The 27462-nt window shown below is 39.1% G+C and overlaps 1 protein-coding gene across 2 annotated transcripts in view; it reads left to right on the top strand.

Annotated features, from left to right (window-relative positions):
- LRRC4C (leucine rich repeat containing 4C) overlaps positions 1-27462 on the top strand; it is a 1215963-nt gene that overhangs the window by 32123 nt on the left and 1156378 nt on the right. Inside the window, exon 1 of one of the 2 annotated variants that reach the window (XM_082410488.1) lies at positions 2595-27462. The exons of the other annotated variant lie outside the window; for it this stretch is intronic. The gene's annotated coding sequence lies outside the window, so the exon portion shown is untranslated. Of the gene's footprint in view, positions 1-2594 lie in introns of those variants that run through there. 2 annotated transcript variants of the gene reach the window in all.

Raw genomic sequence — 27462 nt, 5'->3', positions numbered from 1 at the left:
AAAGTCTATTTTGTCTGATATGAGACTTGCTACTCCAGCTTTCTTTTGATTTCCATTTGCATGGAATATCTTTTTCCATCCCCTCACTTTCAATCTGTATGTGTCCCTAGGTCTGAAGTGGGTCTCTTGTAGACAGCGTATATACAGGTCTTGTTTTTGTATCCATTCAGCCAGTCTATCTCTTTTGGTTGGAGCATTTAATCCATTTACATTTAAGGTAATTATTGATATGTATGTGCCTATTACCGTTTGCTTAATTGTTTTGGTTTTGTTATTGGAGGTTTTTTCCTTCTTTTCTTTTTCTTGCCTAGAGAAGTTCCTTTAGCATTTGTAGTAAAGCTGGTTTGGTGGTGCTGAATTCTCTTAGCTTTTGCTTGTCTGTAAAGGTTTTAATTTCTCCATCGGATCTGAATGAGATCCTTGCTGCATAGAGTAGTCTTGGTTGTAAGTTTTTCCCTTTCATCACTTTAAATATGTCTTGCCACTCCCTTCTGGCTTGCAGGATTTCTGCTGAAAGATCAGCTGTTAACCTTATGGGGATTCCCTTGTATGTTATTTGTTTTTTTCCCTTGCTGCTTTTAAGATTTTTTCTTTTTATTTGATTTTTGATAGTTTGATTAATATGTGTCTTGGTGTGTTTCTCCTTGCATTTTTCCTGTATGGGACTCTCTGTGCTTCCTGGACTTGATTAACTATTTCCTTTCCCATATTAGAGAGGTTTTCAACTATAATCTCTTCAAATATTTTCTCAGTCCCTTTCTTTTTCTCTTCTTCTTCTGGGTCCCCTATAATTCGAATGTTGGTGCATTTAATGTTGTCCAAGAGGTCTCTGAGACTGTCCTCAATTCTTTTCATTCTTTTTTCTTTATTACACTCTGCAGTAGTTATTTCCACTATTTTATCTTCCAGGTCACTTCTCCGTTCTTCTGCCTCCGTTATTCTGCTATTAATTCCTTCTAGAGAATTTTTAGTTTCATTTATTGTGTTGTTCATCATTGTTTGTTTGCTCTTTAGTTCTTCTAGGTCCTTGTTAAATGTTTCTTGTATTTTCTCCATTCTATTTCCAAGATTTTGGATCATCTTTAGTATCGTTACTCTGAATTCTTTTTCAGGTAGACTGCCTATTTCCTCTTCATTTGTTTGGTCTGGTGGGTTTTTACCTTGCTCCTTCATCTGCTGTGTATTTCTCTGTCTTCTCATTTTGCTTAATTTACTGTGGGGTCTCCTTTTTGCAAGCTGCAGGTTCGTAGTTCCCATTGTTTTTGCCCCCAGTGGCTAAGGTTGGTTCAGTGGGTGTGTAGGCTTCCTGGTGGAGGGGACTGGTGCCTATGTTCTGGTGGATGAGGCTGGATCTTGTCTTTCTGGTGGGCAGATCCGTGTCTGGTGGTGTGTTTTCGGGTGTCTGTGGCCTTATTATGATTTTAGGCAGCCTCTCTGCTAATGGATGGGGCTGTGTTCCTGTCTTGCTAGTTGTTTGGCATGGGGTTTCCAGCACTGGAGCTTGTTGGTCATTGAGTGAAGCTGGGCGTTAGCACTGAGATGGAGATCTCTGGGAGTGCTCTTGCCCACTGATATTACATGGGCCTGGGAGGTCTCTGGTGGTCCAGTGTCCTGAACTCAGCTCTCCCACCTCAGAGACTCAGGCCTGACACCTGGCTGGAGCACCAAGACCTGTTCAGCCACATGGCTCAGAAGAAAAGGGAGGAAAAAGAAAGAGAGAGATAAAATAAATGAATAAAATAAAGTTATTAAAATAAAAAATTTAAAAAATATATTAAAATTAAATAATTTAAAAATTTAAAATAAAAAAGGAAGAGAGCAACCAAACCAATAAACAAATCCACCAATGATAACAAGTGCTAAAAACTATACTAAGATAAACATAAAAATCCGAAACTAGTCAGTTGCATACAGCAAACCCCAAGTCTGCAGTTGCTCCCAAAGTCCACCGCCTCAATTTTGGGATGATTTGTTGTCTATTCAGGTGTTCCACAGATGCAGGTACATCAAGTTGATTGTGAAGATTTAATCTGCTGCTCCTGAGGCTGCTGGGAGAACTTTCCCTTTCTCTTCTTTGTTCGCACAGCTTCTGGGGTTCAGCTTTGGATTTGGCCCCGCCTCTGCATGTAGGTCTCCTGAGGGCATCTGTTCCCCATCCAGACAGGATGGGGTTAAAGGAGTGGCTGATTCGGGGGCTCTGGCTCACTCAGGCCAGGGGGAGGGAGGGATAGGGATGCGGGGCGAGCCTGCGGCGGCAGAGGCCAGCGTGACGTTGCAGCAGCCTGAGGCGCGCCATGCGTTCTCCCGGGGAAGTTGTCCCTGGATCACGGGAGCCTGGCAGTGGCGGGCTGCACTGGCTCCCGGGAGGGGCGGTGTGGATAGTGACCTGTGCTCGCACACAGGCTTCCTGGTGGTGGCAGCAGCAGCCTTAGCGTCTCATGCCCATCTCTGTGGTCCGCGCTGATAGCTGCGGCTCGTGCCCGTCTCTGGAGCTCGTTTAGGCGGTGCTCTGAATCCCCTCTCCTCATGCACCCCAAAACAATGCTCTCTTGCCTCTTCGGCAGCTGCAGACTTTTTCCTCGACTCCCTCCCGGCTAGCTGTGGTGCGCTAACCCCTTCAGGCTGTGTTTACACCGCCAACCCCAGTCCTCTCCCTGCGATCCGACCGAAGCCGGAGCCTCAGCTCCCAGCCCCCGCCCGCCCCGGCGGGTGAGCAGACAAGCCTCTCGGGCTGGTGAGTGCTGGTCGGCACGGATCCTCTGTGCGGGAATCTCTCCGCTTTGCCCTCCGCACCCCTGTGGCTGCGCTCTCCTCCGCGGCCCCGAAGCTTCCCCCCTCCGCCACCCGCAGTCTCCGCCAGCGAAGCGGCTCCTAGTGTGTGGAAACCTTTCCTCCTTCACAGCTCCCGCCCACTGGTGCAGGTCCCGTCCCTATTCTTTTGTCTCTGTTTTTTCTTTTTTCTTTTGCCCTACCCAGGTACGTGGGGAGTTTCTTGCCTTTTGGGAGGTCTGAGGTCTTCTGCCATCGTTCAGTAGGTGTTCTGTAGGAGTTGTTCCGCATGTAGATGTATTTTTGATGTATTTGGGGGGAGGAAGGTGATCTCCACGTCTTACTCCTCCGCCATCTTGAAGCTCTTCCTCTAATTTCTCTAAAAGAAGGAATCCCATATCTTCAATTCATTGCTGTGTCCCCATGTTCTAAAAGAGTGCCAGGCAAAGAGTAGGTATTCAAAAAACAAACCATCAACACCAAAAAAGTAAAAGAAAATCTCTACTGATTGAACAAATTAATGAACTCTAGGAACTCCAAGAAACCTCCTGCCACCAAAACTCAAAATAGAATTTGAAGTTTCAAACGGAGGTTGTAGAGATGTGCAGTAGATCATTTCCAAAGAGGAAATTATCAATTCCTTCCCTTCCGCTATGCTATACCACTTTTCAATCAAAAGATAAAATTTATTTCCCTTTTCCTCCTTTTCATGCTGGCCCTATAATTTCCCTTGACTAAACAAATGCAGTAGAATTGATGTTCTGGGACTTCCATGCTCAGTCTTAAGACTGGGAGCTTCTACTGCTCTCTTGGGCCAGACCATCAGTTGGTTAGACACTGTGTGGAGAGAGGCCTAGGATGGTGACAGGCCGTCATGGATATTCCAGCCCTAGTGAAGCTCCCAGCTGACTCTAGTGGTAGGAGTAACTCCAATCAATGTAATGTGAAGCAAAGAACTTCCTGGGTGAGCTCTGCCAGAATTCCTGACCCAGAGAACCGTGGGAAATTATTGTTGTTTTAAACCACTCCATTTCTATGTGGTCTGTTATGTAACAATAGATAACGGAACCTTATAGCCGATATAAAAACATAAGGCAGAAAGAGGTTAGGAACACAAGCAGCAAGCCTGCTTCTTTGAGAGGAATATAAGTCTTGCCTAGTCACAGTGTCTTTGCAAACAGTGTGGGCTGCACAGGCAGTTAAAGGAAACACACACATGGGCTGTCAGCTTGCTGCCATGGCCCCCCAAAATAAGATGATATTGGGGACCATTTGCATGGTGATGTTTTGGCACAGAACTGAGGTGGCAGAATGAATTCCAGGTGTGGGCAGTGTCAACTCCACAAAACAGCAAACAAGTATTAGCTTCAGTGTTCAGTTTCAGTTCAGAATGCCAACTCAGGATGCAGCCTGAGAAGTCACCAGGGACATGAGGCATCAAAAGCTACATTTTATGTCAGGCACCAAAGAACAAGAAGCAGAAAAAGAGGTCAACATAGTTAAGAGATGGGGATCAGGGAAGAAGCCACGAGCGGTTTCTGACTGCACTCTGTGATAGTTACATCCTTATTGAATGATTCCTGTAACTGTCCTGAAGGAACCGTCTGGAGTTTGGCCCTTGCTATTCAAGGGACACACTTCCCCCGAAGTGGACCCAGTTTCCCAAATTATGGAGCCCCAAATATATCAGGTATAGTTTCAAACAATCTTCAGTTTTAGAACAGTATTTTCAATTCAGAAGCTTTTTTAAAAATGTGATTGCCTTCTTTGAATGCTTGTAAAGCTGGAGAATGGAAGGAAATTGGGCTCTACCTAAAAGACAACCTCTCCTTTACCCACCTCCCCATTCAGGGAACAGCTGCTTGAAATCCAGTTACCATTCTTTCTAGATTGACCTTCTTGACATGAGTATATCACCCCTCCTGGTAGCTCAGCTCTCCCATTTATAAAACTGGAGTCAAAAATCCCTTCATCATAATGCTAGAATGTAAATTAAATAATTAGTTATTTGTTAAACACTTTGAAAATGCTAAGTATTGTTATTATTTCAAGGGTAATTTACTTCTTCTGATTCATTCATAATTATTTCATCAAAACATTGTTCAGTAAGAGCTGTTTGATGTGTAAAATGCCTTATGGGCATTCCCTATAAGAATTCTGTTGTCAAAATTAGATGGAGACCTTGCCAACTGGAACTCATTTACACCCACAAGGTTTGCAGTAGTGCAGGTCTCAAATCACCCCCTTATGGGTCAGAGCCTGTTGGAAAATGAACAAATCCCAGAGCAGTGATTCATCTCTGAATTTGTCTATAATGGTTTCTTACCAGAAAATCAAATATGGACCAAAGCCAGGCCCAGGTAGCAACTGGGAACCTGATCAAATTTGGTTTTGGCCTTTTTCCCTGATCCTTACACCATTCTGAGTACTCCTGCTTCCTCAGTTTCAGTTGCCAGCTCAGTCTTTCTGAAATTTACATATAGATGTAGGTCATATTGGAAGGTTGATCTGCTACAGAGTCCCTTAATGAAATTAATCATGATGACCCCTGAATCCATTTGTAAAAGTTTTAAAAGTACTCCTTAGAGCAGAGGGGCTGGAATAGTTAATCCCTGGTAGGCATGAGTCACATGAAACTGCCAACGATAAGAAATATCCTTGAAGTCAAGACTTCTATTTAAAAAAAAAAAAAATCATGAAAAAGTTGATTTTTCTCTATACTATATATTCTTACTTATTTCAGTATAAAATTAATGTTTAAATTTTTTACTGTTTAGATTACATAATTTCTTCCCATTTCCACCCTCAGTTACTGGTTTTAGAATATCCATCGTTTTTAGCTACTGTCTTTATAAATCTTCAAACATACTTCAGGAGTATCAACATCCCAGATCTAAAACCCAAATTGGTAACTTCTCTCAACTCCCCTGTTTGATTTTGCTTCTGGATTCCCCATGTTGGTACATGATCATTGCTCTAAACAAGCCACAAAACAACTGGGAGTCATCCCAAACTCTGTCCTTATCCTCATGCCAAATTTAGTCACTCAGTGCCACTGATGCACTGATTTTTACCTTATTTTAAATCAATTCCTTAAAAAAAATTTTTTTGTACTGTCCTGTATTACTTAAGGTACTTTCACTTCTAAGAAAGAGAAACTCAACCCAAAGTGCACTAAATATTAACGGAAACTTGTGGCTCAAATACATGAAAAATCTGGAAGTGGTAAGGGTTTCAATGGAGGTATGTTAAAGTAGCTTAATGATATTGTCAAAAACAAGCATCTTTACGTCTATACTTTCCCTTTCCATGACATTTTGTTTTCAGTCGGTCTTCCCTCTTAGTTAAGATGGTCTGCTTCAGCATCTAGGGCTATGTGGTTCCATATTTTCATCCTGCAGGAAGGACACCACTTCTCATAGCTCTCTGAATAAAATGATTAAAGTTTTCTTCCCTCCAAAATAACCTTCCAGCAAACAACTTCTTTTGTGGCTCAACTTGTATCACATGACTATTCCCAAACCAGTCACTGTGGCTGTGAGGGATAAGATTTTCTGATTGGCTTAAGTTAATCAGATCTACCTGGAACTGACATTGGCGTCAATCATATATGACTGGCTAATAATGGAGATGGCAATCTCACTGTCCCCCACCACTTTTTTTGAAATATGGTTACCATAAAGGATGGGGAGTGGCAATTGGGTGGCAAAGTATATGCTGACTCATCATCAATGCCTTACTTTGAGCATTTGTTATCTGCATGGAATACCTGAGAGTCTGGGAAGTTATTTTGCTACCCATCATCCATTTCCCTTTTTCTTAGCTGAACTTTCTGCCTCTGTGTCTTTCTCAAACCATCTATCCTCCATGCTATCCCCAGAATAATCTTTCCAAGACATCATTCTTTTTACATGACGTCTACAGTTAAAACCATTAGGTGACACCCCATCATTCACAAAGAGTGACTTTTAAGGTGTGCTCTATGGGTTCAACCAGAAGACTCTTATTTTATCTGTTCTAATATTTTAGATATGACTTTGTTTGAAGGGAAAAGGTTAAGGATAAAGTTTAAAAACGAGTGATCCACAGAATAAAGTTCAAGCTTGAACTTCCATGATCTGGGCTTTTACTCCCTCTCTAACGTAGCTCCTGACCACACCCTCTCCATATTTTATACACCACTACTAGCTAGTTACCAATGGGTCTCCAGATAATCCATTCCCTCTACCTAGAATTCCTTTCCTCCACCAAACCTGACTAATCTGCCTAAAATCTGTATGTTCTTTCTTTAAAATCCATCTTGGCCATTAATACCTGAAGCCCAAACAGTGCTGGTCAGACTTGCCGGTTGTCATCACCCTGTATTGTTAATATTAATAGATATTATTATTTTTATAATATTTTCACCCCTAGCATTTAGTATATCTCCTGGCATCTAAAAACTTCTAAGTTGATATAAATAGAAATGAATATAATTCCAGTGGTGAAACTTGCCCCACAGCATAGTGTAGCCAACACAGGCTTTTTAATCACTCACTCATGGGCTTTCATTCCAGAGTTATGACTTGCTCAGTGGGCCACTGCTGACAAATCATTTATTTTCTTTGAGACTTAGTTGTTGTTTTTCTGTTTATTTGTTCTTGGGTTTGGTTTTCATTTGTAAAAAGGGGAAAGTACTTGAGAAAGTTGGTGTGAGTATAAATTAAAATAATGGTATGGGTTTTATTTTTACATTGAGTAGAATATTGGTTAAAGTGAGTTAGCTGTGATTAACAGAAAACAGAAATTATTATATCATAATGAGATGACCAGGGGTGGAGTAGTTCTAGGTTTGGTAATTCAGTGGAGATATGGCATCATTCAAGACTCACATCTTTCTATCTTTTTTGCCCTGCCATTTTGAGCATTTTGACTTTGACCTAAAATGCGTACATTCACAGCTGCAGGTTGGCTGCAATGAACCCAAGCATCACCTCCCCACATAGCTATTTACTCACATGCACCTCTTTTGAAAAATGAGGAAACTTTTAAAAGATGTGTCCCAGGCAAATCTCTCTCCCCACAAGTCTCATGGATAATAAGTGTGCCACAAGGCCATTCCTAAAACAATCACTGGCAGGAATGATTATCACCGCTGGATTATCATAGGTGGTTCAGGTCAATCAGGATTTGCCATGGAGCTCTGAAGAGCCTCCTCTGGAGACAGTGGCTATCAGATACCTGAACAAAATCAGAATCTGATTAGTGGGGAAGAAGCAGGTTAATAACAATAGGGTAGACGGCTCTACATGACCTCCTTCTTCAACGTTTTGGTTATTTCTCTAATCACTCACATCTAGGGAAGAGAGTAATCCACCTTCTCGTAAAGGCAGTTTTCTTCTTTTCACTGACTTGATTTAATCACTGTTGACTTCATTAACTGCCCTTAAGTATCCCTGTGAAGTCATATAATTTGGGATATTTATTTCATGAATGACATGAAACTCAAGACACAAAGAGGGACAAGCATCTCCTGCATAGTGGGCCAGTTTTCAGTCTCACTCTGCTTCTGCCTTACACCCTTGAACTCCTTCCTGCTTAATTAAAACTGCAGGAGGACATCACTGCGAGTCAGTTCAGCTTCCCGGATCGACCATGATGCTGATTCCACATTCATAATTCATAACATTCTCCTCAGTGTTAAGAATGGAGACTTGGCTGCTTAAGGATTCTCTGTGGATTATTGCAGATGTCTGAATTGCTGAAACAATGGGCAGCCACGCAGTGTCTTTTTGATCTACATAAACGTGGGATGTGGAAGAAGAAAAGAGGCATTTTTCTTTCCCCTTCAGAAATCTCACTTGACATTTTGCAAGGGACATTTATTGGAATGTCAGTTTGATAAAACTGTTTGCAGGAGTCACCCAGCACTTGCTACTGAGCTATAACAATTGTTAAGAGCCATAATTACTCTGGTCAGGTTTAAAGAAAAAAAAAATGTTATCAGAAGATTTGGGCAAAATACCTCCAAGCAAGTAGCTATATTTCTTCTGGCTTCCTGTTGAATTACAGTCTCTCTGATACACTCCTACTGAATCTGAACTCTGGGTTAGTAGCAAAGTTACCAACAGTTGTCATGGCAGATGGTAACGTAGTAGTATGCATCAGAGAGACAAATAGTATGGGCTGCAGAGGTGTCTTCAAATATAGAGGGTATAAAGCCTGGGGGTGGGATTTTATATCTGGATAATATTACATTACGTAGTAATAATAATAATGACGGTTAGTAATGGCAAACACTTGTATTGAACTCACTGTGAACTACATACTGTTCTAAGAGCTTTATATCTAGGAGCTCATTAATTCCAATCTTATGGTACAGGGAATTTTTTTTCTTTTAAAAAGATTTTATTAAAGATATTTATTTATTTATATTTTATTTTTGGCTCCGTTGGGTCTTCATTGCTGCACGCAGGCTTTCTCTAGTTGCGGCGAGCGGGGGCTACTCTTCTTTGTGGTGCATGGGCTTCTCATTGCGGTGGCTTCTCTTGTTGCGGAACACAGGCTCTAGGCACGTGTGCTCAGTAGTTGTGGCATGCGGGCTCAGCAGTGTGGCTCGCAGGCTCTAGAGCGCAGGCTCAGTAGTTGTGGCGCATGGGCTTAGTTGCTCTGTGGCATATAGGATCTTCCCGGACCAGGGCTCGAACCTGTGTCCCCTGCATTGGCAGGCGGATTCCCAACCACTGCGCCACCAGGGAAGTCCCAAAGATCTTTATAGAGCAACATCCAGACTTCAGATCCAGTGGCCAAGGAGACCCTATCATGCTGTGTGTATCAGCTGGGGCATGGCAGCTGATACACACATGGCGGGTCTGGCTTCCCACCCTTCTTCAGAGATGGGGGTCGTAGGCAGTATTTCATCTTTGGGTAACAAGGAATATTATTATCTCCATTTTGCTTATGAGTAAACTGAGGCACAGAGAGGTAAAGAAACTTGCCCAAAGTCGTGTTGGAATTTTAACCCTAAATATTCCTAAACTTCACTATAGCTATTATATTTTATTATCTCCCGATACATCCCATACATTCAAGCACTTTATAATATGACTGTGAAGATGCCTGTACTTGTTTCTTTATCTACTGAATAGTTGTAGCAAAAAGGCTAATGTTTACTTGGAGCTCACCATGTCCTGGGGACTGTTAGGGGTTTGTTATTGTCTTAGTTAATCCTCATAGTGACCCTGTCAGGCAGGTATAATTATTAAGTCTTTAGAGAATCTCTTACTCTAGGAAACTAACGAAGAAGAATGTTAAATAACTCATAATTAGCGAGGCCAAGATTAAAAACCAAGAAACGGGAGCCTGGATTTGAATGCTGCCTATCTCGCTGAATAATTATAAAATAACATAATATATAATATGTATACATTTCTGATAAGACAAAAGAATCAACTAAATTAAAAAGTGTGTGTATTTTTATTTGTGGAAAGCAGATAAACAATTAGCAAAATGATTTGTTCTTTCCTTTGTGTGTTCCTTCATTTACTGAAAGCCATTCCTTTAAATGATTTTTCATGTGCAGCATCTTTACTGGGTACTGTTTGTGGAAAGATAAAAATGATGTAGCCTTTTCTCTCTAAAAGCTTCAGAGTTGAGAGGAAAAAACAGCCATGGAATCACACAACTTACAACATAGTGGCCACTGAGAGCACCAACATCTATTATCCCCTCAGAGGTCTTTCGGGAGAACCTCTTTGCATCACGTTTCTCCTCTGTTTGTGGCATGGTGAGGAGGGGAAGGCTGCATTGCCCCTAGATCTCTTTGGAGAAATGATGTAGACATTCATAAGAGGATTCCTGTGGAGCACTTGGAAGCTTTTAAGAAAAGTTGCTTCATTACTATTTCAAGGTTCTATTATCCCAAAATGCCACCTCAAAAACTATCAAAGGCTGATCTTCAGAAATTCAGTCCTGCTCTGTACACAAAGCAGGATGCTCCCTGAGAGGAAAAAACAGTTCTTCTGCAGCATCAAAGGCTTACAGTATTGCAGACCTCCCACATCTTTTGTTTGAAGTTGAATCCCTGTCAGGTTCAAAGGTGCTGTGTTAGTTTATTTTCTTTCATGGTGAGTGAAGGAAAGACTCATTTAGACCACTTTAAGATAGAGGGGTTTTATAAGGCTACAAAAGGACAGGAGCAACGGTAGAGTATGACAGCTGGGAATGTAGGCTCTGAAGCCCTAAGACTTGGGTTTGAATCCTGACTCTAATAAACAGTAGCCTTGAAACTTTCACAAGTTACTTTACCTCTTTGTGTCTCAATTTTCACATGTGTTAAATGAGAAAACTAGCAGTAATGAGCTCATGGAGAGTTTGTAATGGATATGTGAGCTAGTGTATATAAAGTGCTAGATGGGATACTAGCAGAAAGTGCTCAAGAAGAGGTAGCGTTTATTATGTCATCAGGAACTGAAGCCCTTGGCATTAATCTCTGACTCTCTCTCACCCTCATGACATTTCGGATTTTCCCTGTGTATTTCTGCTTAGTCATATGTCTGAGGTCTCATTGTCATACAGATGTGGCCCCTCCCAATCTCAACTCTATCTCCTGCATCCTTCCATTGCCAGTTGCACCAATCTCTCCTTGTTCCTTCATCTGAATTTCTGAGAGAGAGAATCTCCTGGCTTAAGGAAGGGCATTTAGCTTCGGGCATAGCAAGCATTGTGGATCTGGTATCTACCCTTGGTCAGTTGGCTGTGTCATGGGTTGGTGTCTTAGTCCATTTGGGCTGCTCTGATCAAATATCACAGACTGTGAGCCTTATTATATAAGACACATTTATTTCTCACTGTTCTGGAGGCTGGAAGTCTAAGATCAGGGTGTCAGCATGGTTGGGTTCTGGTGAAGGCCCTCTTCTAGGTTGCAGACTGCTAACTTCTTCCTGTGTCTTCACATGGTGGAATAATGTAGGGAGTTCTATGGGGTTGCTTTTATAAAAACACTAATCCCATTCATGAGGGCTCCATCCTCAGGACTTAAGCATCTCCTGAAGGCCCTACCTTCTAATACTGTCACATTGGGAGTTAGGATTTTAACATATGAATTTGGGTTGGGGAATAAATATTTAGACCATAGTAGTTGGAGTTATTGAGCCCTGCTTGTTCAACAGGGGTTCTATGGGTCAGTGTCCCTCAGAAAGGGACATTCTGAGGCATGACCTGCCTAATGCAAGTAGAATCAAGTGGAAGAGTGGATTATAGGGCCAGGAAGTATGTGCTTATTGATATTGTACAGTTAATTGTTGTTCCGCCTGTACATTCCTTATTTCTTCATTACAGTTCCTCAACTCTGCCTTTAGGCCAGGACTGGTTCATCTTTGTACCTCCTAAACCAGGCATAACACTGGATATATTGAGTGTTTAAACACATTATATGTTTACTAAATATTTGATAAATGAGTTAATGAATAATTATCAGGTATTTTCTCTATTTTCATCTGTGAAGATAATGTTTAAAATTAATGTACTACCTATAACTAAATTTTTCCAGCAATTTAATTCTAGACTCTATATTATGACCTTAATGTACGCTATACAGTTAAACTTTCTCAGTGACCCCATAAGGTAAAATTTACTGTTTCCATTTAACATATGAGAAAACTGAGCCCTAGAAAGTAATTTAGCTGGACCCATATAGGAATTAAGCAGTAAAGTGGGCCTTTAAATACATGTTTGTTGTATTTTAGAGCTTCTTTTTCACCATATATTATCATATGATTGTGGTAGTTCATATTGTTGATTTTTGGCCTACTCCTCTAGCCATCAAGATCTCTGAGTATTTATTTTAACATTCCCTTTGTTATCTACCTCCCCACCTTTTGTCATGGACAAATTTACAAGGTACACATTGTGTTTAATATCATCAGGCCAAGTATAGTACCCAATGACTCAAGCGTGGAGCTCTGCCTAAAGATTAGTGCCAAAATAATTAATCAGTCTTCTCTGGGTGCAGTGTTCAGATGGTTACCAATCCACTTAATAGTACTGTCAGTCAGCTCACAGATCTTCACCTTGACCTGAAGAAGGTCATGAAAGATTTTGTAATGAATTCACACTTATACACAAGTCCCATTTCCCTACAGCCATCTTCCAGGCAATACTTGTCTCTATAGAGCATCTGTTCCTCATCACCTTGTTTTAAGTGAAGGCTCGATTGGTATTTCCTACCAATGTCTGATTTCACAATGAGAGCAATAATAGGAAAACTTCTTTTTTTAATAAAAAACGTTCTCATCTTGGACATTTGCATTCTCTCACTGCCTCTGAGCATAGCATTTATTCATTGACAGCTCCAGCTCTGTTGGAGAAAGAGCAGGAGGAAGGGCCTAACTGGAAATTCATGCCCCATCTTTGAAGGCATACGCATCTGGTTCCTCTGTTTCACTGTTTGAAAAGTGCCAGACTCATTGGACCCAGATGCTAATGCCACACAGTAGCAAGTCAAGACTAAGGGGACAGTGTTCTGACTTTGATGTCTGAGATCTTTCTGATTTACTACAGTCACGGAGAACATGAATGCCAGGGTTCTAAAACAATATGATTGATCAGGTGGTATTTGGAGGAGGGAATTTTCTTCCATTTAAGTATTTCTTACCTTTAGAAAGAAGATTATGAATTGGGTTAATATGTGGAGACAGAATAATGACAAATTTTAGAGACTATAAAGATTGAATGATCGTAAGTTAAATCATAGATGGTTTATCAGTGGGTCATAACATTTTTAAAGTCATGATAATATCACAGAAATCTTGAGAACTTAATACAGGCAGTAACTCTCCCCCCAGAAATTTCCCATTAATAAACACCACCCCCCTCACACACACACAGAGTAATATATCTCATATCAGAGTGTTCAAGAGCCAGTGACGCTACTCTTGGAAACCAGGTCAAGGACCCTTAGGTCAAATACTTAAATAGAAAAGATGTAAAGCTGAATTCCTCCTGAAGTTTGGGGGATTAAATAAATTATAGAACTGCGTAATAAAAAATAGATATCATAGAACTCTTAGTTGATTTGATTTGAGTCTCTGGGAATCACTGTTCATGTTCAAAACAGCTACAAAATATGTGTGTATATGTGTGTGTATGTGTGTGTTTTCAGATTTTGTTGCTCAACAATAGGTCTAAAAGACTGGCAAGTTTCCCCACATTTTTGAAGAAGTTAATACATGTGTCTCAGGGGAGCACAGCTCAGATTCCAGATATGCCTGTGTAAATCTGGTAATTCTACGGATAGGTGGATTCTTTAACTTGGCAGCATTAGATTTTCAACCTAGGTTAAAACAGGGATGAAGCTGAGATTAAGTAGAGAGGAACATTTAAACTAGCCAGGTAATTTTCTAATAGAGTATAAGTAAGAGCTGTGATCTAGCAAATACATATGGTTCTTCTTGAGAAAATAAACAGTAGATAGAGGTGCCATAGCAATGGAAGGGGAATGGCAGGGATTAAGCTATATTAATGTATATAAAATGGGCATTTGGGCACTCTCTTTTAGGCAAATAAAAAATTATTTTATTGGAGAGGGGCGTTGGGGTGGGGAAAATGGGTGAAGGTAGTCAAGAGGTAAAAACGTCCAGTTATAAATAGGTAAGTTCTGGCGATGTAATATACAGCATGGTGACTATTGTTAAAATATTGTATATTTTAAGTTGCTAAGAGATTATAAATAAATCTTAAAAGTTCTCATTATAAGAAAGAAAATGTACAACTATGTGAGGTGATTGTTAGCTAAACTTATTGTGGCAAATAATTTCATAATACTTATATATATCAAATCATGCTGTGCATCTTGGACTAATACAGTGTTATATGGCAATTATATCTCAATAAAACTGCAAACAAAAAAGGAAAAAAATTAAATCTAGTACTGACTTGTGTAAGTAGATTTGGTTTTTGATAATAAAGCTAGATAATTGGAGAATGAGGAAGCTGGATGTTGGCAAAACTTAAACAGTGGATTCCATTTGGATAAAGCGCGAAGCCTCTTAGGGCTGAGTTTATTAATTTCAAATCCTAGTCCGGAAGACCTGTGCTAATTTGCTAATTTGCTGATTTGCAGAGCTGCATCATTGCCAGTGACAACCGAGGAAGTAAGCTTAGACGTAGGCCCAAATCTTGTGTAACATTTTTTAGTAAGAAACGTGCTGTTTCAAGAATCACTGGATATAATCAGAGGCATAGGATACATTATCATACCCTGCATTCAGGCACCTCTCTGCTTCTGAGTCTAGGCTTATAAAGCAAAGGAGCTGTTGTTTACAATCAGCAGTTGACTTTTGCTTAGGTCAGCTAGTTTAAACTCATGCTGTTGGTTGACTCTCTGATTATTAGACCATTTTTCTTAGTCACTACTGGAATCTTTCCTAATATCCTACAGCAATAACTTACTGTTTTCCTTTTATATCCTGGCTATGGGAATTCAGGTTGTCACTGAGTATTCTCTGTGATTGTTGGCATCGCAAAAGCAGTCAATAGTATCGGCGGCTTTTCCTCACAATTTCCTAGATAATTGTGCTATTTTAATTAGAGTGTGGATAGGCCTATGAATGAGTTGCTAGACTTTTACTCAGTAAGGAGTATCTATTTCTATTTTAATTCACTACTGGTATTCTCTGAGGAAATGCCAAAATGCTTTCCATCTGGAATTAGGACTCCTTTAGTTTCACTGGGGCAATCTGTGCTCCTGGAAAACTCTTTAGTTTCGCTCTTTACTCAGTTGCCATGCTGCAAGAGATGGAAAACATCAAAAACTAAAACATCTCAAATGACACCCGGGGTAGGTAGAGCACTTAAAATAATTTTGATATGTTCCCACAAATAGTATGTTAAAATCTTATAAGAGCACTGTGAAGTAGTTGGGTAGGTATTATTCTCACTCTTCAAAATAAGAAAGCCATTTAGACATATCATGGTTATGACTGTGACTTTAGTGAAGTCACTTGACATGTTAATTTCAAAGCCAGATGCCCTGACTTCAAACCCATACCCTGTCCATCAGACACGTTGTCCTCTAACCCTGAGAATCTAAAGAGAAAGTACAAGAAACATTAGGTGACAGCAAGTACAGGAAGCAACACTTATCTAGCCTTGTTTGGACTCGGAGTTATTGGTCTATGTTACATAAATAGGAAAGCAGTTTAGTGATGGGAGAAAGTCGGGGAGTTGAAGTCAGAAAGTTTGAAAGTTCCATTTTTGGTTCTGCCACCCAAACTTTGGGATTTTGTCCACTTACCCTTTCAGTATCAGTTTCTTCACTGTACAGTTAAGATTAATAATAGCGTTTTGGGGATAATTAAATGTTCTGCTAACAGACCAGTTTTTTGGAATTCACTGTCAAGGAAGGTTCCTAAAAGCAGCTTAGATTCCAGGCAAAAAGGGAGCAGATGAGTAAAGGGAAAATTATTTGCCCAAATCATTCCATTTATTCTTCTCCTCCTCCAGGGCTCTGGATCACAGAGTAGACATACTCATAAATCAGAGAAATGAGAATAGCAGCTTTATATAAAATTTTCAGAAGATGTCAAGACTGGGGAATAAAATGGAGCCCGCTGTCCCTCCCCAAACCTAAACTTTGAGGCCCAGGTGATCAAAATCAGCCACCTAGGGGCAGGCAGAGAAGCTGGAAGAGAGAGAGCAGAGACCTGGTGGGGTTACTGGTAACACCGGCTGAACCGAGGCTCAGACAAATCAAAGAAAAATAACCCTCCTTGCCCCTGATTTACAGAGCACAAGAGAGAACTCAGGAACACTGTCTTTGTCTTTCACTTCTCCTCTGATCCTAGTAGGTTAAGCTAATGTAATGAAAGTTCTCGTTGAAACATATCCTATATGTTATGCGGTTTAAAAGCCTTCATAAAATCACAGAATATCAGAGTTGCAAAAGAATTTAGATATCATCCATTCCAGTGATTTTCTTGCTCAATTAGATGTGGAACTACTCACATCTCATAAAAATCTAATGTCTAAAATGAGTTAAAATGCTGCTACTCTTCCTCAACCAGAGGAGAAACTCAGAGCTTTTACCTATCACCACTGGGGACCTATGGTACCTTCAGAACATGCTTTGAAAACCATAGATCTAATCAAACAGTTCATTTCACATTTAGAGACCAAAACCATAAACAGATTAAATGATTTTCCCCAAGTCGCATAGTGAATTAGCGGTTAAACTTGAACAGGGACTTAAATCTCCTTACTTCCAGTTCCAAACCCTTTCTAACTTAAAACACTATGCCCGTTTGCTCAGTTATTCTGGAATTCCTCTTAACTCATTATGAAGAGGCAAACCCAAGATCTTCTGCCCATTCATTCTCTGGACTACCTATCTTTGTTATCTGCTGATAGCATCCATGCATAACTACCTGCTACTCAGGAAGTGTCTACCCACACAGGGTTTATGGTAGGGAATCTAAGGGAAGAATCAGATTGTGGGAAATAAACTTCTGATTTAAATGCCTTAAATGCTTCTAGACCCCGATCCTTCTGAAATTAAGTCCCACTATTTATTTATGGGTATCTTGTTTTCCTGTGAGCATCTTTTGCATTGAAAACAAAGCAGAAGAGTCATTTCCAGCAGATGCACTGTATGTGAAAAGAAGATTGTGTCTAAATAGGCTACTTTTTCAAGTTTTAATTGGCCTAATTACTTCATGCTTGTAAAGTGCTTTGAAGAGGAAAGGTGTTATATTAGTGTTGCTTGTTATTATTTTAGTTCTCCCAGCAGCATTTGCTGGTTTCTTAAATTGCCTCTCTTGAAGTGACCTAATAATCAAATTGCCAGAGAAGATTTCTTCTTTTTAATTTTTTCTTCATCTTTTTTCTTTTTTTAGAGTACCATTATTCAAACGTAAGGCAAGTTGGGAGACTAATGATGTATAGTGCAATCTTCTTTTTTGACTAAATCAACTTCCCTAGTATGTTTCTAGAGTTGAGGATGAATTGGACCTTTACCCTCTGCCTCTCTCCCAGAGTCTATCTTTGAAAGTGTTAAAGCTAGCTTTTCCAGAGGCCATATCTGACAGTAAAATGTTCTACTGTGAGCCTCTCTCTCTAAAGACCAGGACTCCTGGGAGACTTGAAGAAAGAACTCAGGCCCTTGGTGTCAGGGATGAGAAGGAAAATGAGCCACTCTTACCTTTCCAACCCTTCCCACACACCTTCCCTGAGCAGCAGATGTAGGGAAGGAGGAAAAAGCTGCAAGAGGGTATCAGAACTTATTGACACTGTGAAGGCACATACTGAAGGGGTATTTCCTCTCTTGTGACATCAAACTTTACTTTTTTTCCACCTATAAAACAGAGGTTTTTTTCCTCACCTATGATACAGTAAAAGAGATGGCTTGATTTTTTGTCCTGCTAAGGTGACAGACATTGTGCAAACCAGGAAAGCCCTGGCTCATGCCTGTTACAACTCTAATCATCCAGCCAAAGTTTCCCTGGCACAACCTGGTACATCCTGGGGACCCCTCACGCCAGCCTGTGCCCCCTCCAGCCCCAGCTGGCCTGCCAAAGCCACCTGGCACACACAGTCTACATGGGGGATGTTCCTACACAAGACCAGCCCTTCAAGACCAGGAGACGTAACAGTTTCACATAATTCATAGAAACAGAGAAAAATCAAACAAAATGAAGAGACATAGGAATTTGTTCCAAACAAAAGAATAAGGTAAAACCTCAGGAAAAAAATACTTAATGAAACAGAGATAAGTAATTTACCTGGTAAAGAGTTCAAAGCAACAGTCATAAAGATGATTACTTCTCAGGAAAAGAATGGAGGAATACAATCAGAATGTTAGCGAAGAATTAGAAAATATAAAAAAGAATGACTGAGACCTGAAGAATTCAATAACTAAAATGAAAAATACACTGTAGGGAATCAGTAGCAGTATAGATGATACAGAAGAATGCGTAATCAACCTGGAGGACAGCATAGCGGAAACCATCCAATCAGAACAGTAAAAGTAAAAAGAATTAAAGAAAATGAGGACAGTTTAAGAGACATCTGAGACAACATCAAGTATACTAACATTTGCATTATAGAGGTCTGAAATGGAGAAGAGAGAAAGGGGTAGAAAATTTATTTGAAGAAATAATGGCTGGAAACTTCCCTTATCCAGGGAAGGAAATAAATATCCAGGTCCAGGAAGCACAGGGTCCCAAAGACACTACCCAAAAAAATTTTTTTTTAAATTGCAGGCCAATATCCCTGAGTAACATAGGTGCAAAAATCCTCAACAAGATATAAGCAAACTGAATTCAACAATACATTAAAAGGATCATATAACATGATCTATTGGGATCTATCCCAGAGATTCAAGGATGTGTCAATATTTGCAAATCAATCAACGTGATACAACACATTAACGCAATGAAGGACATAAATCACATGATCATCTCAATAGTTGCAGAAAAAGTATTTGACAAAATCCAACATCCATTTTTGATAAAAATTCTTAACAAAGGGTATAGAAGGAACATATCTCAACGTAATAAAGATCATATACAACAGATGCACTGCTAACAACATATTCAATGGTGAAAAGCTGAAAACTTTTTCTCTAAGATCAAGAACAAGACAAGGATGCCCACTGTCATCATTTTATTCAAAATAGTATTGGAAGTCCTAACCACAGCAATCAGACAAGAAAAATAAATTAAAAACATACAAATTAGAAGAGAAGTAAAACTGTCATTATTTGCAGGTGATATCATACTATATATAGAAAACCCTAAAAACTCTACCAAAGAGCTATTTAAATAAATAAATGAATTCAATAAAGTTGCAGGATACAAAATTAATATACAGAAATCTGTTGTATTTCTACACACTAATGAACTATCAGAAAGAAAAATTAAGAAAACAATATCATTTAAAATTGCATCAAAAATAATAAAATACCTAGGAGTAAATTTAACCAAGGTGGTAAAAGACCTGTACTTTGAAAAGTATAAGATATTGATGAAAGATATTGAAGATGACACATGGATTGGAGGAATTAATAATTAAAATGTCCATACTACCCAAAACAATCTATAGATTCAATGCAGTCCCTATCAAAATATCCATGACATTTTTCATAGTACTAGAACAATAGTCCTAAAATTTGTATGGAACTACAAAAGACTCCAAATAGCCAAAGCAATCTTGAGAAAGAAGAGCAAAGATCGCTGATTTCAAACTATACTATAAAGCTATAGTAATCAAAATAGTATGATACTGGCACAAAAACAAACACATAGATCAGTGGAACAGCATAGAAAGCCATGAAATAAACTCATGCTTTTATGGTCAATTAATCTTTGACAAAGGAGTCAAGAACATACAATGGGAAAAAGACAGTCTTTTCAATAAATAGTTTTGAGAAAACTGAACAGCTACATGTAAAAGAATGAAACTGGACCATTTTCTCACACCATATACAAAAATTAACTCAAAATGGATTGTATGTAAGACCTGGAACCATAAAACTCCTAGAAGAAAACGTAAGTCATATGCTCTTGGACATTGGTCTTGGCAATATTTTTTTTGGATCTCTCTCCTCAGGCAAGGGAAACAAAAGCAAAAATAAACAAATGGGACTACATCCATCTAAAAAGCTTTTGCACAGTGAAGGAAACATCCATGAACAAACATAAAAAACAGAACAGACTCATAGAGAACAGACTAGTGGTTGCCAGAGGGGAGGGTGGTAGGATGCTGAGCAAAATAGGTGATGGGGATTTGGAGGTACAAACTTCAGTTATAAAATAAAGAAGTCATGGGGGATGTAATGTACAATATTGGGAATATAGTCAAAAATTCTGTAATAACTTTGTATGGTGAAAGATGGTAACTAGACTCATATTGGTGATCATTTTGTAATACATGAAAATACCGAATCAATATGTTGTATGCCTGAAACTAACATAATATTGTACATCAGCTATACTTCAATATAAAAGAAATATTTTAATTTTTGAAAAAGCATTCTTGTTTGCTAAATTAGATGAGAGAGTAGCTTGTTTGTGGGGTGGGAGGACCAGTCTTGCTTATTTTTTCCCCTAAACACAACATAGTCTGTTCAAGCTCAGAACCATGAGAAGTAACACCATTATCCGTAGCTAATATTGATTGAGAGCTTTCTACATTCTAAGCAATGTGCTAGGCATTATTCACAGTTTCACAACAAAGTTAGGCTGTTTTTACAAAGGAGGAAGGAGCTTTTGGAGGTAGTTTGTATAGATCTGTAAAGACTCTCTTATCTCTTTGGGAGTTACTTCTTTTTTAAGAATTAGTTGCCTGAACCGCCATCCCATCTCCAGGACTTTTCTCTCTGAGTCTCTGTTGAATTTCCTGTCTTCAGGAAGTTTAGGGCTCCTAGTAGAGTGACTGCATTCGTAAAGCTAAACAGCACATGCTTTTCCTCTCTCAGGCTGACTGAGGAAAGCCAGGTAGCCTTAGGTTGTTTTCCAATAAGGGTAAGTGGCTCATGCCTTTTGTTGATTCGTAAGCAAGTCGCTTGGGACATTTAACAGTTTAATGAAAAGAGGGTAAACTGTGCTGCTTTTATACAATTTTTCCCAATTAAATACCATCCATTTTAGGGTGGCAGATAATTTTAATAAAGCACTGCATTTCAATTTATACATAGTATTTCGTTGAAAAGTTTCATGCATATTAGGTTTTAAAAATGGAAACTTGTTTTCACATGGATTTAATTTTAAGTCCAATTTTTCTCCCTTTTTCATTTCTAAAATTATGTTCCTTGTTTCAAGTTGATCTCCGTGTCTTTTTATCTCCCACCTTTTTTGTCAAATAGGGTAACAATCAAGTGTTTGTGATCTGTAAACAAGAGCATAGACATTTTCAGTGGAGAAATTATCCAGTTAAAGATCTCTTTTGGCACACACACTTGGTAACTGGTACATATTCTGTACTTCCTATAGGAGCCACGTGTCTTTTTTTTTTTTTTTTGGAGGATGTTAAAATTGACCAGTGGGTTCACATGGCTCTCAGGCAGGACCATCTGTTAAAATGTTTCCACCAGCCATTTACTTAATGGATTTTAGGTAATCATTATCTAGATCCATTATTTCTTTAGAAGTTAAAAAATGATGATTATTCTAATTCTATCAATCATTTAGCATTGATTAGCTGGTATTATTCCATAAAGAGGAACTTTCCCAGTAAGAAAAGGTATCTGAAAGGGACTGAGAGATTTATATTTCTGCATGTTTTACTGATAAGGAAACTGAGTGCTAAGATGGTTTCAGAAGAAATGTGATGACTTGCTCAAAGCCACACAGATATCTGCCCTCACACCAGAACAGGGATCTAGTACATCGATGAAGAGTAAGAGGCTTCTCCTAGATCAGATCTGGCTTCTCCAGCTCCATTGTTTACACGCGCCCGGCGGGTGCAAAATGAATGAGTCAGGGCTATATGATATAGTGATTGTAGGGGGCTTGTGGCCAGTAAATGGCTCTTGTGAAAGCATTTATGTTCTCAAACTTTAAAACACTGTGCTGGGCAAAAATACACACGGTTGAGTACACATTCTGAGTAGAGGTTTAGACTATTTTCTCATAGTGCAAATGCATGTCTCTCTCTCACTTGGATGACAGAGAAATGAAAACCCAGGGATTGATGGCAAAGAAACACATAAAGGCAGCAATATGGCCCAGTAAGTCAGTCACCGTATACAGGAATATTCAGTTCATTTTTTTCTCGGTTTCTAAGTTACTAAAGACACAGTCATATCTTCTAAAATCAACTTTTATCGACTTGCATATTAAAAATATTATGAGAAAGGTACTACCTATATAATCCATAAGAAAACTGGTGCAGTCTTGAATTGCTTTCCATCTTTATGGCTACTGTTCTGGAGTGCTTTTGTTTCTTGGCATAGAATCCCTCAATTTCAGCATTCTATTCACACCCATATTAGAGTCCAATAGTTAAAAACTTAGACTGAAATTAAACAGAACTGTCACCACTTAGCTTTTCAACCTTGGGAAATTAATTTAACAACTCTTAAGTCTCCTATTCTTCAGTTGTAAAAGGGACTCCCAAGAGTAAATGCCTCATAATGTTATTTTAGGGATTAAATGTGATAATTTCATGAGGATTAAGTGAAATAATGCATGTAAATTCCTTAGCATTTTGCCCATCACAAAAGGAAGCACATAACACAAATTTCCTATATTATGTATCATTTCTTTATGTACAAACCTTTTCAAGAGTTGGTTAGTTTGCTACTTGGTCAGGGTTAATTTTTGCAGTTATCTGACAAGTGTAAACCACACTTTAGTTGATACCAGATACATTTTGCCAACTTCAAAAAAAATGTAATGACTCAGCAGTTGCATTAATTGGAAAAGCAGTGTGAATTCCCCACAGTGCAGGGGTTGCCCCCCTATGTCTCCTAGGAGGTAAGTGTGGATGAGCCCCAGGAATCTGTGGTCCAAAGAGAGGGCAGGAGCATCTGCTGTGCTCACTAGGTGACTCTGGGTCCTGAACCAGGTGTTCTGACATTTGCTGACTGATTGATTTTAGGAAAGCACTGCTGTCTAAAAATACCTTTACCATACTGTGACTATAGGAGTGTTCTTTTCCCTTCCGTAAACAATCTATCTTTCTTACAATTGTTTCTTTTTTTACATGCCACACAAAAATTAACACCTGAAGTTACCAATCATTCACAGAGTATAATTAGGATGCTTTATCTCAGATTTCTCAACTTTAATATTTATGGTAAAGATGAAGAATGTTGCATTAAATACCTTTAAATCTAGGTACTACTGTACAAAATGCCTGAGTTATTTTCTTTAATTAAGAGAGCAAGTGTGTGTGTGTGTGTGTGTGTTTATGTGTACAGTAAAAGTTGGAGAGTGAAAAAGAGAAATGCTTTGTAGTTTGGTGGGACACATGCTTGATAAGGTCCTAGCAACACCAAGTAATCTGAGTTGGCTGGACTTTACCAGCCTGAGAGAAGCATCACTTAGGAGGTGGATCCTATGTGGAGTGATAGGAAGGACACAAAATTCCTTCAAACTGTAAACTGCTTAAATACAGGGCCTTGTCTTAGTCCATTCAGGCTGCTATAACAAAATACCATAGATTAAGTGGCTTATAAATAGCAAAACTTATTTCTCACAGTTCTGGAGGCTAGAAGTCCAAGATCAAGGCATCTGCAAAATTCGGTGTCAGGTGAGATCACACTTCCTCATAGACAGGCATCTTCTCATGGTTGTAACCTCATGTGGCAGAAGGGAGAGAGAGCTTTGTAAAGGCACTAATCTCATTTATGAAGGCTCCACTCTCATGACCTAAGCACGTCCAAAAGGCCCCACCTCCTAATACTATCATACTGAGCATTAGGTTTCAACATACAAATTTTGCAGGGACACAAACATTCAACCTATAGCAGGCCTCTATTTTATTCTTCTTTAATACTTGTCTTGATACTTAGCACATACACAGCCCTAAAGTAGAGTTTGGGGAAATGTACTGGAAATAAATATTGTGTGTATTTCCTAGAGTCAAGCCAGGAGAGAAAAATACCTAAATCAAATGACTCAATAGACAAAATTCTACCCTTTCTAGAGAAGGAATTTTTTTCCATGTTAGAGTTTGCATCTGTCATTACATTTTTCCCCTCTGATTTATACCTAAAATTTTACCTTTTCTAATTCTAATTCCACTTTTCTCTTTGGTATTTATACCATCAAAATATTTATAGACTTTTTAGTATGCTCTCACTTAGACAAGCAATACTTACGTAGCTTCTTTAATTTTCCCAAATAAGTCTGCCTCTCTGCCATCGTCATCGTTTTTGCTGATCCTCTCTGGATCATGTCCAACTTTACTACACGTCATTGTAAAAGCTGCCAAAATGGAGCTTAGGATTCCTGATCTGGGACAGCTGTCCAGTGAATGAGATGCAATATTTCTGTTTGTATCTGTAAAGCAGCAGTTAGAGCATTGTATGCTTAGTTTTCCTTGTATATTTACATATTTATTTCCTTTTGTATTTACATATTTATCTCCCCTGAAGGATCAAGATTCATTTTTACTTTCTCGGTCTTGCACTGCTTGAAGCATAATAGGTGCTAATTAAATACTCACTAAGGGAATAGAGTGATATAAAGTATCACTGTCTCCTCTACCCTCTGCCTCAAAGTTACTTTAATAGAAACGATTTGATTTGGTCCTAAATGACATCGTTTCTTCCTTTTCCTTGTTTCCATCCTTGTCTATGATTTAAAATATATCAGAAATTGGGGCATGTAATGATGATATAAAGTACCCCTCTAGGGTAAGGTAACTTCTCTTTTATATCCTTTAAATTTATTCTCCTTTCCTATTAAATATTTAAATTATTTAGGTGTCACTTGGTTTGCATATGGTGCTTGTTTACTTTTACTTTTCCAACAACCTGGAAGATCCTGGAGAAATTGATATTATAAGTTAGGGAGATTCAATAGTAATAATTTATTTATATTTTTGTACCCTTTATTTAGTATTATTTGGTTTTCTTTGCTATGACACAGAAAAGAAACTTTTTGGACAATGTTTAAATAGGAAAATTAAATGAGAATATTCATTCTAGTTATTTGTGCATGTTATATCATTATTTTGTAAATATACCACATATAGGAAACATGCGTTCTGAAATTTTTATCAAGACTTCCAGCAATGACAGAATATTTTAAATATTCTGGATTTGAACCCCTGAAAAAATTAATTAAACATTTATTCAATTATGAATTTACTTTGCTTGAGAACATCATTAATTTTTCCAAAGAGCTCCAGTCATGTTTTTCATTTACCATTTAATATTTTAGGTGATAGTAAAGCAAATATTGGTGGATAGTATTACTGCTGGAGATATTGAGATTGGAGACCTAAATATTGCATGATAAAATGGTGGTGTGTTTTAAGCCCATTCTGACTAAAGAAATATAATATGTTTTCTATATTATTATCTGAATGGATATTCAGCAGTGACAACATTAGAACATCCTCCTAGTATTTCAAACAATAGAGAATCTGCCAGCTTTATACTTGTTTTTTTAATCATGGTCACTTACTTTCATATTACATTGCTTGTATGTCTTTTGCTTCTAACTGGCGGTCTAAGACATTATAAGAATCAATGTCTAATTTAAGTGTGAAAAGCACACGCATTTTTCTCTCTAGTACAGTTCTCCAGCTGGTGTCTGGACTAAGAAAATAGCTGTCACCACTGCTATTAAAACCATACCCTGGGCTTCCCTGGTGGCGCAGTGGTTGAGAATCTGCCTGCCAATGCAGGGGACACGGGTTCGAGCCCTGGTCTGGGAAGATCCCACATGCCGCGGAGCAAATGGGCCTGTGAGCCACAGCTACTGAGCCTGCGAGTCTGGAGCCTGTGCTCCACAACAAGAGAGGCCGCGATAGTGAGAGGCCCGCGCACCGCGATGAAGAGTGGCCCCCACTTGCCGCAACTAGAGAAAGCCCCCGCACAGAAACGAAGACCCAACACAGCCATAAAATAATTAATAAATAAATAAATAAAAAACCATACCCCTGTCACTGTGGTGACATGGGTCCTGATTTAGTTTCACATGAATCATGGGAAGAAGGAATATGTATATCGCAATTGTAGCACAATGTTCCTGTGAACTACTTATACACATCCCTTATGTTATCAGAGACACCTTCCATGCTCCCTGGACTAACTCTGGAGAGACTTGGGCCATCTCTACCAATTCGATATTTAGTCACATTTGAAAGGCATTTGATCTGGGCAACAGCTTGTTAGAAAGCAACCATGACCTTTATAGATCTCCACTCCATTTAGAACAATTAATAAGAAGCTCTTGCCTTAGGCGTGAGCTCTTTGCTTGGGGAAATTCAGGGATCTTGTCAGAAAGGAATGGAAGATGATTAGATGCCAGGGAAGGAGAGGAAGGTTGGTATCAATCAATCAGCAGCCTAAGTGAATGACAGGGGTGGGTTCCCTTTAACTTTCTAGTTGTCAGATATTTAAATAAATGACTGTGCCACTGTTGGCATCACCAAAACACATCATCTGATACCTCTGGCAATTTACCTCTCCACTGTGTTCCGTTTATCACGTTCAGTCTCCATCAGGGATCTCTTATTCTGTTGCAGGGTTATTGCCAGTGCGTGTATGTGTGTGGTGTGATTGTGTCCATGCATGCGTGTGTGTGGTTATTGCTTTGTTTTTTAAATGACAAGTTCCACAATAGGGACAGAGCATGAATGCTTCTAAGTTCTCTCTTGAAAGTTTCAACTTAATGTGAACTGAATAGATGATGAAGAGGGCAAGAATGCAATCAACAGTGAGTGACGGTGATGCTGTTCTCAAGGGAGGGGAGCAGCGGAGAAGACAAAAATCAACCCTAGGGCTGTGTGTTAATTTCCATGTTGTAGAAATACAATAATATGTCCTGGTAACAGCGCCCTCAGGAAAGAGCCAAGTTTTGGTCAGCATCCCAAGCTGGCCAATTTGATCTTAATCAGTTGTTTGTCACTGCCTGGCACGACAGCTTGCATAGTTATTATACCTCTATTTTCTTTTGCGGGGATCTATTGTGATGCCTTTGTTGCCATAGCAGGACACCTGAATTTCATAAAAGCAGGTTCTTTGTCCTGTGCTTTAAGCCT

This window comes from Balaenoptera physalus, assembly GCF_965194825.1.
Source record: "Balaenoptera physalus genome assembly, chromosome: 10".
Taxonomy (NCBI): domain Eukaryota; kingdom Metazoa; phylum Chordata; class Mammalia; order Artiodactyla; family Balaenopteridae; genus Balaenoptera; species Balaenoptera physalus.
This window is presented reverse-complemented; position numbering and strand designations above follow the sequence as displayed.